The following is an 18,455-nucleotide window of genomic DNA, read 5'->3' on the forward strand; positions in this document are numbered from 1 at the left end:
CTAGGTAAGGGATGATGGTGGCTGGAATAGGGTGGCATTGGAGAGAGCAGGGAGTGGCTGGAGAGTTGACATCACTTGCTGATTGATTGGCTATGGAGGATGAGAAAAAGAGAGGAGTCAAGAATTATTTATTTTGATAAGAGTGATAATAGTATGATGATTATATACAAAAATACCTTTATGTCTTAGAAATGGAAAGTGAAATTTTTGAGTTAAATGTTACAATGACTGCACCTCACTTTATGATACTACAGCACACATAAAAATAGGTGAAATACGCACGACTGATGATGGATCTATGAGTATTTATTAGACTATTTGCTCTACTTTTCAGTATATTTGAGTTTTCATAACAAAAGTTTTTTTTTTTTTTTAATGACTTTGGGTTTTTAGTCTGAGCAATGAGGTGAGGTCATTTACTGGAATGGAAAAGGTTGGGGAGGAGTAGATTTGAGCATGGGAAGAATCAAGAGGTCTGTCCAGGTTTAGTTTGAAATGCCCATTTTACATCCAAATGGATATATTATGGGCATCAAGATACGTAAGTCTACATCTCAGGGCAAAGGTCAGAGCTGGTGTGGCAGAAATTGCTAGTTCCCTACCTGATATTCACTCTTCTCTTCTTCCTTGGTAACCAAACCTTGATATTTAGCAAGGTATAGTGCTATCTGAAATAAAGACTACAGTTCCCAGCCTTCCTTGCAGCTAGGTTTGGCCATTTGATTAAGTTCCGGACAATGAGATGTAAGCAGAAGTTTTGTGAAGAAACTGGAAAGGTTCCTTAAAGGGAACAGACTCAGCCGGGTCAGTTTGTCCTCCCTGTTTTCTCCTCTCTGCAGTCCAGAACGTGGATGATATAGCTGGAGCTCCAGCAGCCATCTTGAAATAATGAGGTGCCCTTGAAGATGGAAGCCAAGGGTTAGGAAAATAAAATAAAGAGTTTTCTGGGTCTTTGATGACTATCAAGCTACCATACCTCATACAAGTCCTAGTTTGCTTTCCTTCAAATTTCTCATATATTAAATAAAAACAAACATGTTTTGTTTAAGCCACTATTATTTGGAATTTTTCTGATACATGCAAACTAAACTAATCCTAAGGGCTATAACTGGAAATCTAGATTTGAGAGTCAATATCATATAGATGGTATTTAAACCAATGGGATTTGTGAGATTACCAAGTAGAAATTGTAGGGATGAGAAAGCTTCAGATCAAGCCCAAATCAAACAACATTTAGAAGTCAGACACAGAAGGTGGGACCAGCAAAGGAAAACTGAAGTAAGTGGAAAACCAGGAGAGTGTATGTCAACAGAGACTAAGAGAAGAATTTATTTCTGGAAGGAAGGAGGGGAGAACTATGTCAAATACTATTGGGATGGGAAGATGAAGACAGAGAATTGGCCATTAGATTTAGCAAAATGGAAGTCATGAATGACCTTGGTAAGAGTCATTTCAGTAGAGTGATGAAGACAAGCCCTACTGGAGCAAATTGAGGAGACCTGGAGGTGAGAAAGTGGAGAAGGCAAAGGTAGACATCCCTTCTGAGATGTCTGACAACAAAGAGGAGCAGAGAAGAGGTAGTGGGGTTAAGGAAGAGTTTAAGATGAGCAATATTAAGGCAGGTTTGCAGATTGACAGGGGTGAGCCAATGAAGAGGAGAAACTGATAATGCAGGAAATGGGGAATGATTGCAAAAGCAGAATCCCCGGGAGGGAGGAACAGATAGAGCGCACCAGGAAGTTTGCCTCTGACAGACACTGACCTTTGGGAGAGGAGTTCTAGGAAAATGGAAGAGGCAAAATTCAGTTGTGTGAGGTTCAGGGGTGAATACGGAGTGAGCTTAAAAAATAACACAAGTAAAATGACATTAGTGGTTATCTCTGGGTAATACAGCATTTGGGAATTTTTTTTTTTCCTGTGCTTCTTCCTGCATTTCTGTGACTTGTAAATTTTCTCAAAGGAGTACCTACTACTATCATAATCAGAAAAAACTTGAAAAATGTGAAAAGAAAGGGAAGTCAGCAAGTGTGTTCATTTCTGTTTTGGAACTAGGCCCACCCCCAGGAATAGACGAAGTAGGGCAGGGGCAGCTAGATGCCAAAGTGACCCTGCAGGAAGGCCTGGTGTATGATGAAACCATTTCTTCTTTTTTAGTCTCTAGTACCCTCTCTGTTGGGAGCTACTAACCCAATGTGCTCCAGATAAAAAAGGAAACCCCGTCTAGCAGGCAGAACACAATGGCTGGAGTCATGGTCGTTGCTCAGTACTGTGGCTGGCCCAGGCAGACTCCTAGGTGCTCCACAGTGGGGCAGAGGATAAAAATGGGGCATCACCAGCAGGTGAGGCTTAGAGGTCTAGGTGGGTAAGCAGTTAGCACTAGAAATGTCTACCTGCAGGCAGCCACCCAACATGAGCTCAAGAGCAAAACTGGTGGAATCAGAGGTGGGCTTGGAAAACAAAGCTAAAGCCCAGAAGGGCCCATCATGGTGCTCCATTCAACAGGCCTCACATGCCTGAAGGGCTCCAGGCTGGTTATTGGCCAGTGTCCTATACATTACAGAGATGTAGTCAGAGGATTTAAGGAAGACAACTCTCATCATACAACTTGGAACATGCCTCTCATTACCAGACCATTCATCTGTCATGCATTATGAATTAAGATATTTATAATCCTACCATGACCTTATGAGCAGCATGATTATATTGCATTATATTTTTCCTTGTTTCAAAATCACTGAGTTTTAAAATGGAGATATTTTAAATATACCACATTTAAAATGAACCCTGTTTTAGAATTTATTTTTATTTAATTAATAGACTTTACTTTTTAGAACAGTTTTAGTTTTACAGAAAAATTGAGCAGATGGCTCGGAGTTCCTATATCCTCCTCTCCCCCACTCTCACACATGTTTTATTAACATTTTGTGTTAGTGTGGTGTATTTATTACAATTGATGAACCAATATTGATACATGATTATTAACTAAAGTCTGTAATTTACATTAAGGTTCACTTTTTAAAAAAAATTCTTTGGGGGGAGGGATAATTAGGTTTTTATATATTTATTTTTAGTGGAGGTACTGGGCATTGAACCCAGGACCTTGCGCATGCTAGGCACACACCCTACTACTGAGCTATACCCTCTCCCAAGGTTTACTCTTCATGTTGCACAGATCTATGGGTTTTGATAAGTGCACAAAAGTCATATATCCACCATTATAGTATCATACAGACTAGTTCTCTTGCTCTAAAAATCCCGTGTTTTGCCTATTCCCCCCCTTGCCTATCCCCTTGGACTCTGGGCAACCACTGATCTATTTACTGTCACCATAGTTTTCCCTTTTCCAGAATGTCATAGAGTTGAAATCATACAGTGTGTAGACTTTGAGATTGGCTTCTTTCATTTAGCAATATGCATTTAATGTTCCTCCATGTCTTTTCATGACTTGATGATGGCTCATTTTTTTTATCACTGGATAATATGACATTGTCTGGATAGACGACAATTTATCTATCCATTCATCTAGTGAAGGATACCTTGGTTGCTTCCAAGTTTTGGCAGTTATGAACAAAGCTGCTACAAATATCCATGTGCAGGTTTTTGCACGAACGTAAGTTTTCAATTCATTTGGGTAAAATCAAGGAGTGAGAATGCTGGATCATATGGTAAGAGTATGCTGTTTTGTAATTAACTACCAGATTGTCTTCCAGAGTGACTGTACCATTTTGTATTCTGACCAGCAATGAATGAGAGTTCCTGTTGCTCTACATCCTCACCAGCATTTGGTATTGCCAGTGTTTTGGATTTTGGCCATTCTAATAGGTAAATAATGGCATATATTGCTTCAGTTTGCAATTTCCTACTAACATATGATGTTAAGCCTCTTTTCATATGAGTGTCTGCCATCTTTATATCTTCTTTGATGAGATGTCTGTTCAGATCTTTTGCCTACTTTTTAATCAGGTTGTTTGGTTTTTATTTTGAGTTTTAAGAAGTTTTTGTTTTTTGGGTTGGTTTTTTTTTTTGGTATATTTTGGACAGTCCTTTATCAGATATGTATTTTGCAAATATTTTCTTTTGGTCTGTCTTGTTTTTTCATTCTTTTAATATTTATTTAATACACTAAGGGCCTCAAAGGTCGCAAATGGCTCAGGCCTTTCTTGACTTCTGAGGGAGTAGAGATGAGGTACTTAACCCAAATAAGACTTTCTGGACCTGTTTGGCCATGATATGTGTGTGGCTCTGAGTCACTCAGGACCACTAGTCACTGGGGAACAAGTAAAAAAAAAAATGGTCATAGCACCCTACCATACACCACCCAAAAGGCATTTCACATACTTTATTCCACATCTAGCTTATGAAGCAGATCAGATCATTTAGATGGTAAGTAACCTATCAAATCTATCACGGATCAAACAAGTTAAGCAAACTGTCTAGGGTCTTACATTTATTCCGAAGCAGAATTGAGACTCAGCCACATGACACCTCGGGGCCAGATGGAAGCTCACCTGTCTCAGGGCAGGTCTCATGAAGGATGGACAGCAGAGCAAAGGACTGCACTGCGAGGGTGCTGGAGCCTGAGGCTCACTCTGCGCCAAAGTGGAGAGCTGCCAGGCTCCCTTCTCAGAGGGGAGGAGGGGAAGTGCTCACATTAAGATGCATCCAGAGCGGCTGTTTGGTGTGAAGCAGGATGTCAGTGGGCAGCCGAGGATATGGAGAACAGGCTCTAATCTTTGAGGGAGAAGAAGCACAAAAATGAACAGGGAATTAAGGGTCCAGCCCAGCAGACTGGGGTCAGCACGAGGCTGCAAAGGAGCCCAAATGCACAAACCCCAGGCGCGGGGCTATGCGCTGGCTCGCAGCAGAGTTGTGGGCGTTCCCGAGAGTCCATAATGAGGGTATTAGACTGGCCGGGCCATCACAGCATCCCCGACGTGGGAGAACAAGGCCAGTCCTGCGCCACCAGTGGGTGAGTCTGGGCCTGTCTTGTCAGGGACAAGCTCAGGGTCTGCCCATGGCTAAGGCTTCAAGGTAAACATCTCAGAGCCTGCCATTGAGGGCAGCAGGAAGAAGGCTCCAAGGTGGTCAGAAACCCCAAGGGAAGCTCGAACTGTAGCCCAGAACGTGGGGAAGAAAACTGAGAGCCCAGTTATCAGAAGGGAGGACCTCAGAGGGACTACTTGATGCTTGTTTTCAGTGCTGAGCTGGGGATCCTGAAACTCCTGTGACCTCAGGATCATCCCAGGGATGAGCATGGGGCTGAGGCTGGAGGTGGGGCGAGGTGGGCCATAGAAACAAGCCGTGATAGCTCACCTGTGTGAGACCAGCAGCTGGGACACCACGGGAAGAAGACTTGGACAACAGACCTACAGACCAATCACATCCTACAAACTGAAAGTCCAGCTCCTTCAGGACTCAGGTCCTGAAAAGCAATATATCAAACAGAAATTTTGTAAATCAACTGACACTTAAAGAGGCCTAGGGGGATTTGTTGTTAAAAGGAAATAATACAGCGAATGCCTTTTGTAAGGTGAATCATTATCCCCTAATCATTATTACTGTTGCTATTTTTGGAAATCTGGTTTTAATCCATTGATTTTAAGTAGAGCATTCTTTCAATCTGATTTCCTTCTATCAGAGAGTAGTATGTATATATTATATATGTAATATAATATAAATATTTATCTGACATTTAAAAAAAAGATGCTAATACATATTGACTTGAGCACAATTTAAATTTTAATCTTTACAGTAATATCCATTAAACTAAAAAAAAAAAAATGCTCTAAACTGAAAGTTCCCAAACTTGACTATACACAGAATTAAACTGGGAGTGTTAGAGAACACAGATTCCTGGGTCCCACCTCTTGAGCTTCTGAATCAATGGGAAACAGAGGAAGGCTTGGGGTATCCCTGATGGGGGCTCATGGCTTAGACTCTTTTGTGCAGCCTTGGAGATTGAGAGCAGATGGAGGTTAACACAGAGAAGATCATGCCACTCCCGTCCCAGGCCCTCCCTCACCCAGTGCCCACGGGAAAGAGATTTCCAGCTTAATGATGAACACAGTGATCCCACGATGGTGAAGGGGGTGGGGGCACACTGGGCTAACAAAGTGGTCTCCTGAACCAAAGGGTGGGCAACTGCTGTGCAGCCCGGTGTGGAGGCAGACCCCGGTCACAATAGGTCCCTCGGCTCCTGGAGAGGACCTCTAGGTATGAGGCAGGGGGTGTGACTGTGCCAAAGGGGCTGTGAACTTTATCTAGAATTCCAAGAATGAAGTTCTATATCCACTTCTATGTTACCTAAAAATTATTAGGGGAAAACTGAATATGTCCCTGTGGTAACAAGATAAGAAGAAGGTGCATGCCTCCACCCACAATGATGTCTACGTCCTACTCCCTGAAACTGGATAGGTCAGGTTACATGCAAAAATTGATGGCTGCTAATCAGCTGACCTTGAGATGGGGAGATTATCCTGATTATCTGGCTGGGCCCAATGTCATCACAAGGGTTCCTAAAAATGGAAGAGGGAGGCAGGAGAGAGCCAGAGAGGAGCTGTGTGAGAAGGACTCCTCATGGCTGGAGAAATGGGGCCACAAGCCAAAGAATGTGGGTGGCCCCTAGAAGCTGGAAGAGCCATGAAAAGGAGCCGGAAGGGATCACAGCCTGGCTGACTCCCTGATGTTAGCCCAGGAAGACCTTTGTCAGACTTCGACCTCCAGAACTGTAAGATAATAAATTTGTGTTGTCTTAAGCCACTAAATCTGGGGTAATTTTTTTTTTTATAGCAAGAATAGGAAACTAATACAATGTCCATGACCAAGTTCTTAAAATTTTTTCTGTTTTGAATGAAAGAAAAGGAAAGCCAGAACTTAAAGTCTGACAGCTTGCCACGTCTTTCTATCTCAGGGCCCTGAGAGCCATCTCTAATATTTTACTTTTCTCCTCTTTGAAGAGACAAAGAAGATTCTATATCTAAGATAACCAGGCTCACTAACTGGGCCAAGTTTTTAACATAGTATGATAGGATTGTTGGGAAGATCCAGAATCCATATTTTTTAAATCTCCCTCGGTGTCTCTAAGTATGCAGCCAAGTTTGCAAACCACTGGTCTAAAATTTAAATTCTAAACCACATAATTATGAGTGGCTGCATGCCTGGAGAATGAGTACAGTGGATTGTTATTAACCTGAGAGGGCATAACAGTGTGGTGTCCACAGAGACTAGGCCTGGTGATGCAACATTTCATCAATGACCTGGATAATGAAATGGTGAGCATGATCATTAAATGTGAATGCGGTACCAACATGGAAAACAGGCAGAGGAGGGCATTTTAATTAATTAATGAGGGTTGTGAGGATGGAGAGCATATTGATTCCAAGGACAGGTGACAGCAGGGTGAGGAAGTGCCAGAGGAGTTGCTAGGAAGGGAATGAAGTTCAGTGAAGGCAGAATAATACACATTTTGTAGACGGGAAGGAAATAGCACAATAACGGGCAGGGCAGGGGGCAGACTCTCAAATTAGAGAAGGCTCCTGAAGTCAAGCTCATCACGGAGTTGGGGGAGCTGGGGGTGCCGGAAGGCCACTCGGCCTGGGCCTCTCATTCAGAGACCCTGACATTTCCAATTCTGACATCAGTTTGGTATCTGATAAAGGTATTCATTTGTTAATGTAAAGCTCACCATAGTTTTATAATCTCATTTTTGTGACTGTTCCTTTTTTAATGTGCTGGGAGCGCTCAAAAAAATGAAAGCGGCCCACATGTCTCAGCTTCAGGAGTCCTGACTAGCGATCACGGGGAATCACAGATTCAGGACTGCAAGCATGGGTGTGAGGCCACAGAATGTTTTGGGGAGGATTCCAAAAGGAGGAGCAAGCAGTGAGGGCCTCTAGCCAGCAAGGCTGGGGGAATTCAAATCCTGAGAGGAAAGATTTACTTAGGTTTTTCCTGAAGAATGTATTAATAGATATTTTTTGATTTTCTGGACTTTCCCCCCACCGAGAGTCAGACATGCATATAATCTAACATGCAAATGGTTCTATAAGGCTTGCAATGAAAAACAGTGCCTCCTTACCACTTTCCACACTTTGACCTTTTCTGGATAGTTCTTTCAGTATTTACCTCCAAGTCTCTAAATGAGCATACTTGAAATACTTTTCCTTGCTTTCTCATTGTTGGCCATTGTCTGATTTGTCCCCAGGATAGAAGATAAGGATTTGGTGTCTTTCCTCCTGCTGCCGCCACCACACACGTTCGTGTTTCCCCACCTCCCACTCGTCCAACATGGGCTCGCATTGCACTATAATCTTGGTGATGTGAATACTCAGTGTGTGCGCTACTGTGACCACGGAAACTACTCACAGATGAACTATAGCAAATTAGGATAACTCTTCCTTTCCTGCACACTGTTTCGTTTTTTTGTTTTTTGGGGTTTTTTTTTGTCTCTGGAGCTGTTGTTTTCCATTAGCTTCATCTTCTGCGTATTTATGTTTGCCATTTGTCTATGTCTGCTGTCAAGTCTTTCAGAATCTAATTCAGAATTCAGGTATTCTAATAATCTCACCAGTCTCTCAAAAAATCTCTCCCCGAAGCTTTCTAACATGCTGCAGCCTGGACCTGAGATAGAGCTCTCACCTTGGGACCTCCCTTCTCCAGCATCCCAGGGACGCGTCCCTCCTGGGTGGACTCCGTCATCTCTCTATTTGTTCCTCATTGACACGTGTTCTGGGGACTTCCTGAGGCAGAGGTATAGGATATGAATTTTTGAAAATTTGTATGTCTGAAATGGTTTTAATCTACCCTGGCATTTGATAGATAGTTTAGGCTGGGCACATATAGGATTCTAAATTGGGAATTATTTTCTTTGAGAACTTTGAAGGCTGTTGCCGGGTGGCCTCCAGGGTTGCCGTTGAAGAGTCTGGACCCATTCTGATTCATTATCCTTTATATAGGACTGATTTTCTCCTCTTCCTTGGAAGCTTGTAGCATCTCTTCTTTGTCCTCATTGTTCCGAGATTTCACCTTGGTGTGAGTCTATTTTCAATCCTTGTGTGGGCATTGGGTGACCCTTTCATTCTAGAAATGCATGCTCCTCTGTTTCGAGAAATATTTTTGAATCACATCTTTAATGACTTCCTCTCTTCTGGTTTCTCTGTGCTCGCTTTTTGGAAATCTATTTTCATATATTAGGTTTCCTGTTCTAGATTCTTTTTTCTCATCTTTCATTTTTCCATTTCTTTCTCTTTTGCTCCAATTTCAGGGAAATTTACTCTTCTTTATTTTCTAAACTCTTTTTTGAAGTTTTACTTTTATATTCCTATTTCTAATTTCCAAGAGGTCTTATCTGTTACTGAATGCTCCTTCTTCTAATATTTTATTTGTATTTGCTGGTTATATATCTTAACTCTGAGGACATTAATTAGACGGTATTTGACATTTTCTTCAACCTGCACACTCTCTCTTTTCTCCAAGTTGCTTTTTCCTGTTCATTCTGGTCTCTGTTTTTCATGTGAGGGGCTTCCTTCAGTATTTGGTAAACCTGGATTGTGTGCTTCTACTTAAGAATGGGGGCTGAAAAGCAGAGTGGAAAGACAAAACCTGTAGGGGCTTTTGACCAGAGACTCCATTGCGTATTCTGGCTGGGCTATTTGGTTGGCAGATGCCCACATCAGTCTCTTCAGTTTTTCCTCTTGGGAAGACCAAATTCCCCAGAGAGGATTCTTTCAGGTTTATGCCCAAAGGATATAATTCTGGCTGCAGGCATTGTGGGAGCACAGCGGGAAAAAAGTGGTGGGTCCCATCTCCATCTATTCACTTAACCTGTCTGTTTTTACTACAGCACCCAGTCCTCAACTCTGCCCTATGTGCTGCAATCTACAGACCCCTCTTCTAGTCTCTCTGAGGTGGGGAAAGGGGCACTGGCCTGGCTGTGCAGAGAGGGGAGGAGATCTAGGAATCTAATTGCTTCCTAAAAGAACTTCGAATTACTGCTTCTTGTTTTAGCATGCCCCCACCTCTTTTCCAGAGGTGTCTGGTGCAGCCTATCCCTGAGGTTTTGGGGAATTCTTGTTGGTTTCTCAAAATTTTCCACTGCTAGTTTAAGACTCAGTTTTCCTCTGTTTGCTATGTCATTGGCCACATTTCTTACTTTCCAGTTTTTGAAATTTTGTTGTTACGGGGAATTAAAAAAATTTTTGTTGCTAGTATTTCTTCCCTTTAAAAAAATTCATTTACTACCTTTTTTTTTGTGGGAGTTCACAAAAAATAGAAAAGGAAGATGTATCCTTGTTCAATTTCCCACCTTTACCTAGAAGATTTATTCCTCACTCTTTATTTTTCCTATAATTTTATTTTTAAATCAATATTAGTTTATTAATTATTATTCATTGTTTCCCTTTTCAAGTTAAGACATTCTAGTTGCTTTTTTCAAAGCAGCTATTAAGAGTATAGCACACAGCAACCATGAAATAATGATCAGCCTTTTTAGGGCTCTGAGAGCTCCCTAAATGCTGACCTCTGTAGTAGGACCATGTGCACACCTGTGTATTTACTAACGAGACAGCTGCAGCCTACCTGGAGAAGATCATATGCCCACAAGACCAGTAAATAGCAATACACCTCAAGAAGGAAACAAAGTAGGTCAAAATGAGTCATTGGCAGTCATGTGACATTTCTCTATCTCAGCCCAGAGAATTCCAAATTTGGTGGGACATGTGAGTTATCCCACTCATAATGAAATCTCTGAAGCAGCGCTCTCCAAATTTTTTGATTGACATCCTTATAAGAAAAACATTTTCAACCTACCCTCAAATATGTAAATTTATTTATTTGCAAATTATACATACTTACTATAGCAATAGTACATATACAATATTAATACATATACAAGTAGAGATTTGTAAGGATGCAATAGGAAAAAAAATCAGAGGTCCTAGTATTTTCTTTTGGTACCCCAGCAAATCATCTCACACACCAGGGAATTCTCAATCAGGATGAGCTGAGGATCAGAACACCTGGGAAGGTTTATCAAAAAGACTCTTACCCAAGTCCTACCTGGGTATTCTGAATCAGAACTACTTGAGGATATTTTGAAAAAGTTTCCCTGCGATTCCCACATGCACCTCTGGTTAAGAAACACAGCTCTACAGATTTAAAAATTAGAGGCCTTAAAAAAACTGTAAATAGTAGTCAAATGGCTACCCTGAGTTGCAAAGAGCAGGCAATTAATACAGGGAAGTGAAAGACAACCTACAGATTAGGAGAAAATATTTGCTAACCATGTGACTGACAATGGCTTAATCTCCAGAATATATAAATAGCTCATACAACTCAATAATAAAAAAAACAAATAACCCAATCAAAAAATGGGCAGAAGACCTAAATAGACATTTCTCTAAAGAAGACATACAGATGGCCAATAGGCACATGAATAGGTGCTCAATATCGCTAATTATCAGAGAAATGCAAATCAAAACTACAATAAAATATCCCTTCGCACCAGTCAGAATGGCCATCATTAAAAAGTCTACAAATAATAAATGCTGAAGAGGGTGTGGAGAAAAAGGAACCCTCCTACACTGTTGGTGGGAATGTAATTTGGTACAGCCACTATGGAAAACAGTATGGAGATTCCTTAAAAAACTAAAAATAGAGTTACTGTATAATCCAGCAATCCCTTTCTTGGGCATATATCCAGAGGAAACTCTAATTCAAAAAGATACATAGTGAGTAGGAAAAGATAAATTGGGAGTTTGAGATTTGCAGATACTAACTACTGTATATAAAATAAACAACAAGTTTCTACTGTATAGATATATATTTAAAATTTTAATTAAAGAAAGGAAAGATATATGCACCCCAGTGTTCACAGCAGCACTATTTACGATAGCCAAGACATGGAAGTAACCTAAGTCATCAACATCAAGATATCCAGATGACTGGATAAAGAAGCTGTGGTATATATGTACAATGGAATACAATTCAGCCATAAAAAGGAAAGAAATACTGCCATTTGCAACAACATGGTTGGACCTAGATATTATCATACTAGGTGAAGTAAGTCATAGAGAGAAAGACAAATACCATATGATACCACTTATGTGTGAGATCTAAAAGAATGACACAAATGAACTTATTTATAAAACAGAAACAGATTCACAGACACAGAAGACAAACTTATGGGGCCAGCGAGAGATAAATTAGGAGTTTGCAATTAGCAGATACTAACTCCTATGGATATAAACTACTGTATGTAAACAACAAGGTCCTACTGTTTCACACAAGGAACTATATTCAGTATCTTATAATGACCTATAATGGTAAAGAATATGAAAAAGAATATATATATGTATAACTGAATCTCTGTGCTGTACACCAGAAACTGACACAACACTGTCAATCAACTATACTTCAATTTAAAAAAATACTAGAAGCCATTTGCAGCAACATGGATGCTCCTGGAGAATGTCATTCTAAGTGAAGTAAGCCAGAAAGAGAAAGAAAAATACCATATGATATCGCTTATATGTGGAATCTAAAAAAAAACACAAACAAAGCATGAATACAAAACAGAAATAGACTCATAGACATAGAATACAAACTTGTGGTTGCTAAGGGGGCGGGGGGTGGGAAGGGACAGACTGGGATTTCAAAATTGTAGAATAGATAAACAAGATTATACTGTATAGCACGGAAATTTACACAAGATCTTATGGTAGCTCATGGAGAAAAAAATGTGACAATGAATATATATACATTCATGTATAACTGAAAAATTGTGCTCTACACTGGAATTTGATACAACATTGTAAAATGATTATAAATCAATAAAAATGTTAAAAAAAATACTAGGAAATGTATAGTGTGATTAAATATCTGGATTATCACAGACCTCAGAAAACATTGTCTCCCTCACTTCCATATTCATCCTCTCCTTTCACTTTTTAGTATAACTTTAACTTTTCTGTTGTAAACAATATTCATTTTAGAAAATATAGATAAGCAAAAAGAAGAAAATAAAAACTCATCTAGAATCCTACCAGTCCAAGATAACACTTAAATTTTTTATTTATAGCTTACCAGATATTTATGCCAACATATATTTAAAAGAGAAATGATACGGCACACGTTGTTTTTAACCTGACTTTTTTTCACCTGGTAATAATAATCTATCCTTGACAACAAGAAGTAAAAGCAACAGTGGTGAGGCAGCTGGTGTGCATGCTCAGAGCAGGCAGTAAGACTTAGAAGCCGCCTGAGTCCAGCTGAACCGCTGGGTCCTCCGACTAACATTCTCTACCCTCCCCCTTGGGATCCTTCCTTAGTTGGTGTCTTTATCTCTAGCTCAGTTTGCTTTCTACATGTGCTTTCTCTTTCTCTTTTCTTTTACCTCTTCCCTCATCTCTGTTCACTAAAGCAATTGAAGTCTTGTGGACAAGGGTTAATATTTGACAGAATTAAACTTCCCGATAATTTGACAAGGGGTGCATTACCAGGGAGCTGGAGAGACAGCTGCACCCTCCTCCGCAAAGGGGATTTTCTGAGCAAGCCCAGGCAAGAGCTTTCTGTTCTTGATGACTATCTGTTATTTCCACTTGGGAGCCCAGATTAAAGCTGCTTATTTGCTTTCTAAGCAAGGTGTGGCCAGAAGCAGCCAGGGGTGCCCAGCTTGTCAGAGGAGAGCCATTTCAGGGAATTGAAACCAAGGGAGATGGCACTGCAGTTGACTCAAGGCAAAGTCTGAGGAGGAGGCAGGCTCGACAATCCAGAACGAGCCAGCCACACTGCTTCCACTGGGAGGAGTAATCTGTTTTCCCACTGGCATTATAAAACCAGTTGCAGAAAACCAGTTCCTCCTGCTTCAGGAATCCTCTGAATGCTGGTTACCCTCTCAGGGCTCTTCAATCTGCTGCTGAAGACATTTCTATCTATAGTTATTAATCCACTGATAGTGAGGAAAGTTTCTGAACTTTAAAAACATCAAGCTGACATGAAAGAAAGCCAGCCCTTTCCACCATAATAGAGCCAAACTGTGTCTTCCAGAGGCTGTGGAAAATTGTTGTTTTCATTAAATGCAAATCATTGCCCCCAAACCAACAATGTTCTTAGGAATGAAACCGGCATTGGCTTCATTGATTATAAGAGCCTACATTAGCCAGCTCTCGAATAGCACTCTGCTGTGGAAGATTCTAGAAAATGAGTAGAAAGTGATTCACTCCCCGCCCTCACCCTCAGTACCAACTCCCACCAACACCACCAGCAACATCAGCTTTATCAGTTTTCAGTTGGAGTTGGGGGGGTGGCCCAGGCTTGTGCTTCTGCTCGGAGACACTTCAGGAGGACAGCAATTAAGGGCTTTAACAGGGGTGTTAGTCATGGTGGGTGGGACTCTCCTGTCATCTGCAGAAGCAGAGCCAAGGAAGCTGTGATAGCTGAGGAAAGGGAGGGCCCCCCACCACACACCCTTTCCCTTTCCCAGCAATAGCTACTTAATAAGCAGCACTTAGCACGTGTACAAGGTCAGAAAGGAGGTAAGAAACAGAGAAAAAGATATTTTGACATAGATATGTCCAGAAAAGATCTTTTGTAGGAAAAACATCTCTGACCTATGGCAGAGTTGAAAATTTAAATTAAAAAAATTTTTTTTTCCTTTGAGAAATACTGGAAAATTCATTCCTCTCCCCAGGGAAACAAATCTTTACTTGCAGTGGCACCTGAAAGTCCACCATTAGTGACTCATTCCTTTGTGTATTGTGGGCAACCTGGCATTTAAGAGGCCTACATCAATATGTGGATACTTTCTATGAGGCCAGCTGGTGATTCTCGCTGGAATTCTTGACTGAGTTTTGAATGCAGATTCCTGGCGCACACACACACATACTCCATCCCCCCAGCCCCTACTATAACCACGACCTTTAGCCAATAGGTGGTTCTCCAGGTCTCTGGTGTCTTAGTCATCTCAAGCTATAACAAAATACCACAGACTAGGTGACTTAAACAACAGGCATTTATTTCTCACAGTTCTGAAGGGTGGAAGTCCAACATCCAGGTGCCAACAGTTTTAGTTTCTGGTGAGAACCCGTCTTGGCTTGCAGATCACCAACTTCTTGCTATGTCCTCATATGGCTTTTTTTTTTTTTTTTGGTTCGTGCACATGGAAAGAGCATGCTCTCTCTGCCTTCCTTTTCTTGTAAAGACACTTATCCCATCATAAGGGTCCTACCCTCATGACCTCATCTAAACGTAATGATCTTCCAAAGGCCTCACCTCCAAATAACATCACATTGGGAGTTAGATCTACAACATATGCATTTGGTGGGGACACAAACATTCAGCCCATAACAACTGGCTTCTGATAGGCCCTTGGGGTAGTTAATTTTAGTTTCTACTTTTGCAGGTTAGCAAATGATTTTCACCGTGGTTGGTGCTTTGATTGCCTCAATCAGAACTGACCATCTATAATTAAGGATGAAAGCAATGGAAAACTGGAGAGAGTAGTTTTTAAAATGCTGACACTTTAAAGGGGTGGGTATATGAGAGTCAACACTCACCTTCCTGCACTGAATCCATGGCCCGTTCCATATCCTGTATTTTTCTTTTCTCCCTGCTTTCTCTCCTGGTTCATTCCCCTTCTGCTCCTCAAAGGGCAAACATATTAAGGATGCAATTTGTGCTTGTGTTGTATGTACTTACTTAATCGTCTTGTACTTCCTTTACGTAATATAGGTTTACTATTTCACTTGGGGATGGAGTTACTGCAATGTGTTGGCCTTTTTTACTTGATGGGCCAGTGGCTATGACAAGAAAAAAGATCCTTTCCTCTGTCTTGTGTCCTTAAGAGTAAAGGAATCGTCTATCGGGTGCTGATGGTCACAGGACCACCTGGAGAGCATGAGAGGGTGGTAAGGGGTGAACTGGGATTTTAAAAAACAAGACCAATGACAAGATTCCCCTACCTCTCAGTTTTGCAAAGAACAAGCTTCTATTATGCTGAAGTCAGTTCTGGTCAACAATCCATAGTGAGGAAACAGCAGCTGAAGGTCCCCCAGGTTGTGCTCTTATACCCTACCTAAGATTTCCCTTGGGTGGGGATGTACTTGGAGCCGAGAGTCATTCTACAGGGTTGGGACAACACAATGTGCCTCTCTTACCTGCTGGCCTCCTTTTCCCCACCTCAGTACATACAGGTGAAACCAAATTGAAATTAACACCAAGCACCCCACAAAGGGTAAAGAAGCTAAAACAGGGCCACAGAGGCAGAGGATGTGGACAGAAGAAGTGGGGAGGCCATTTGGGTTCTTTAGGTGTTTAAGAGTATTTTGGAGAATTATGTTGCTTTTATTTTCCTAACCCTCTTCTCCATTAGGCTGCCCATCCCAGCGCCTCAGCAGCTCAGCACCCCAGTCTGAGGATACGGTGCAATGCCGTATGGGCAGACAGCCTGGGCCACTCACCTCCCCAGACCACCAAGGCTCTTGTTTGCTGGTTCCACACCATATCTGGAGACAAGCATGTGACAGAGCCACAACCTCCCGTCACCCTGCCAGCTGTCTGCAGTTCCTCCTTTTTTTTTTTTTATCTCCTAACCAGATAAACAATGACCGTTGAAGCGTCCCACCATCTACAGATTCTGAGCCAAGGTTAGCTTTGGTTAAGAGAAAATTCTCTGTTCTCCAGAACAGTGGTCAAATAGTTTCATTTTATGGGTAGGAAGTTTACTTTCTCTGATATGGACTATAAAATACATTAGTCACCATTCCTGTTTTCGTTCTGTGTAGCTATAGTTCATAGCAAAATCTATGCTACCCAAGAAATAGACAAGGAACTTCTTGATAAAGGAAGGAAGGAAGGAACCGAGGAGTTGAACGCAGAGGCTCCAAAAAGTAGCTTAGTTCTGCACTCAATTCCTCCTCTTATTTATGTGACTTACCCTCTCCCTAAAAAAAGAACAACAGGAACAGCAAAATCAACAAACTGTGAGCAGTTTCCCATCTGTCCTCGTGTCCCCTATTCCACCCTTGCCACACAGAATATTTACTAGGAAATTAAAACAAAGAGAAATCTACTGTTTCAAGCAGGAAGGAGCATGACTCTACTGTCCCAAAGACAGGAAGAGCTCTCTTTTGTCTCAATGGCAGATACCAATCCTCCCAGCTTTCTCTTCTATAACTTAATGTCTAAAGATGGCATTTCAGGGTGGGTGGATATAGCTCAGTGGTAGAGTGTATGCTTAGTATGCACAAGGTCCTGGGTTCAATCCCCAGTACCTCTATTTTTTAAAAATAATTAATTAATTAAAATAAATTAGGAAAAAGAAAACCCTTAAGGATGGGTTTCAAAACATAAAACAGCAGAGGAAAAGATGGGTTATCCAAAACATAATATTAAGGCAACCTTATAGCCACATGGGAAAAAAAATAGAATAAAGCTTATAAGAAGCAAAGATTTAAATGTAAATAAGAAAACATAAAAGTATTAGAAAAAATGGGTTACATTTTAAAATACTTTTTAATAGTTTTTGGAGTGAGGATGTATTACTTAAAACCAAGAAGCCATAAAAGATTCTACTATATAAAACTGGTTTAAGTATATAAAATAACATTTTAAAATGCTTGAGAAAAACCACCAGAAACAAAGACAAAAGACAAATGATAAAATGGGAAAAAACTATTTGCAACTCTTATCGCAAAAGATGTCCCTTCTATCTCCTTCAGCTAAAAGTACTCCTAATTTTTTTGAATTTAGGTATGGTTGATTTACAGTATTATATAAGTTTCAGGTGTCCAACATAGTAATTCACAATTTTTAAAGGTTATACTCCATTTATAGTTACTATAAAATACTGGCTATATTCCTTTTGCCATACAATGTATTTTTGTAGCTTATTTATTTTATACATAGTAGTTTGAATTCTCTACCTCTGTCTTACCTCTCCCCACTTGCCCCTCCCCACTGGTAACCACTAGTTTGTTCTCTATATCTGTGAGTCTGTTTCAGAAAGAATTCCCAAAATTTAATAATAAAAGCCTAATAGAAAAAATGGAAAAAAGGATAGAAGCAGGGAGTTCACAAAAAAAGGATGTAGAAATATCTTATAAACATAAAAAGATGCTCATCATTGATTACAGTAAAAGGAAAGGAAGTGTAAATCACACTGATAGATCATTTTTTCACTATCAGACTGACAAAGAACAAAAAGTCTGGTGACACACATTGTGGGTGGGGCTGTGAGAAAGTAAGCCCCTTACTCATCGCCAACGAGAGTGTAAATGAATACTGTCCCAACAGAAGGCAATTTAACGGTGTCTTCCAATTTCCAAATATGCACAACCTCTGCCCAACAATTCAGCTTCTGGGAATTGGCTCCACAGACATACCCACACATAGGAAGTATATGTGGACATATAGGAAGGCAAGGGAGGGACGCTCAAAGTAATTCACATTCATGTGTAGCT

At 40.7% G+C, this 18,455-nt stretch overlaps 1 long non-coding RNA gene across 1 annotated transcript; it reads right to left on the reverse strand.

Annotated features, from left to right (window-relative positions):
* Nucleotides 1-405: 405 nt before the first annotated feature.
* LOC116157280 (uncharacterized) lies at nt 406-15,954 on the reverse strand. Its single transcript, XR_010383522.1, has 4 exons — nt 15,552-15,954; nt 5,314-5,422; nt 4,509-4,731; nt 406-898 (listed from the first exon to the last, which is right to left on the reverse strand). It is a non-coding gene; the product is annotated as an uncharacterized LOC116157280 (long non-coding RNA).
* Nucleotides 15,955-18,455: the final 2,501 nt, after the last annotated feature.

This window comes from Camelus dromedarius, chromosome 13 (genome assembly GCF_036321535.1).
Source record: "Camelus dromedarius isolate mCamDro1 chromosome 13, mCamDro1.pat, whole genome shotgun sequence".
Classification (NCBI taxonomy): domain Eukaryota; kingdom Metazoa; phylum Chordata; class Mammalia; order Artiodactyla; family Camelidae; genus Camelus; species Camelus dromedarius.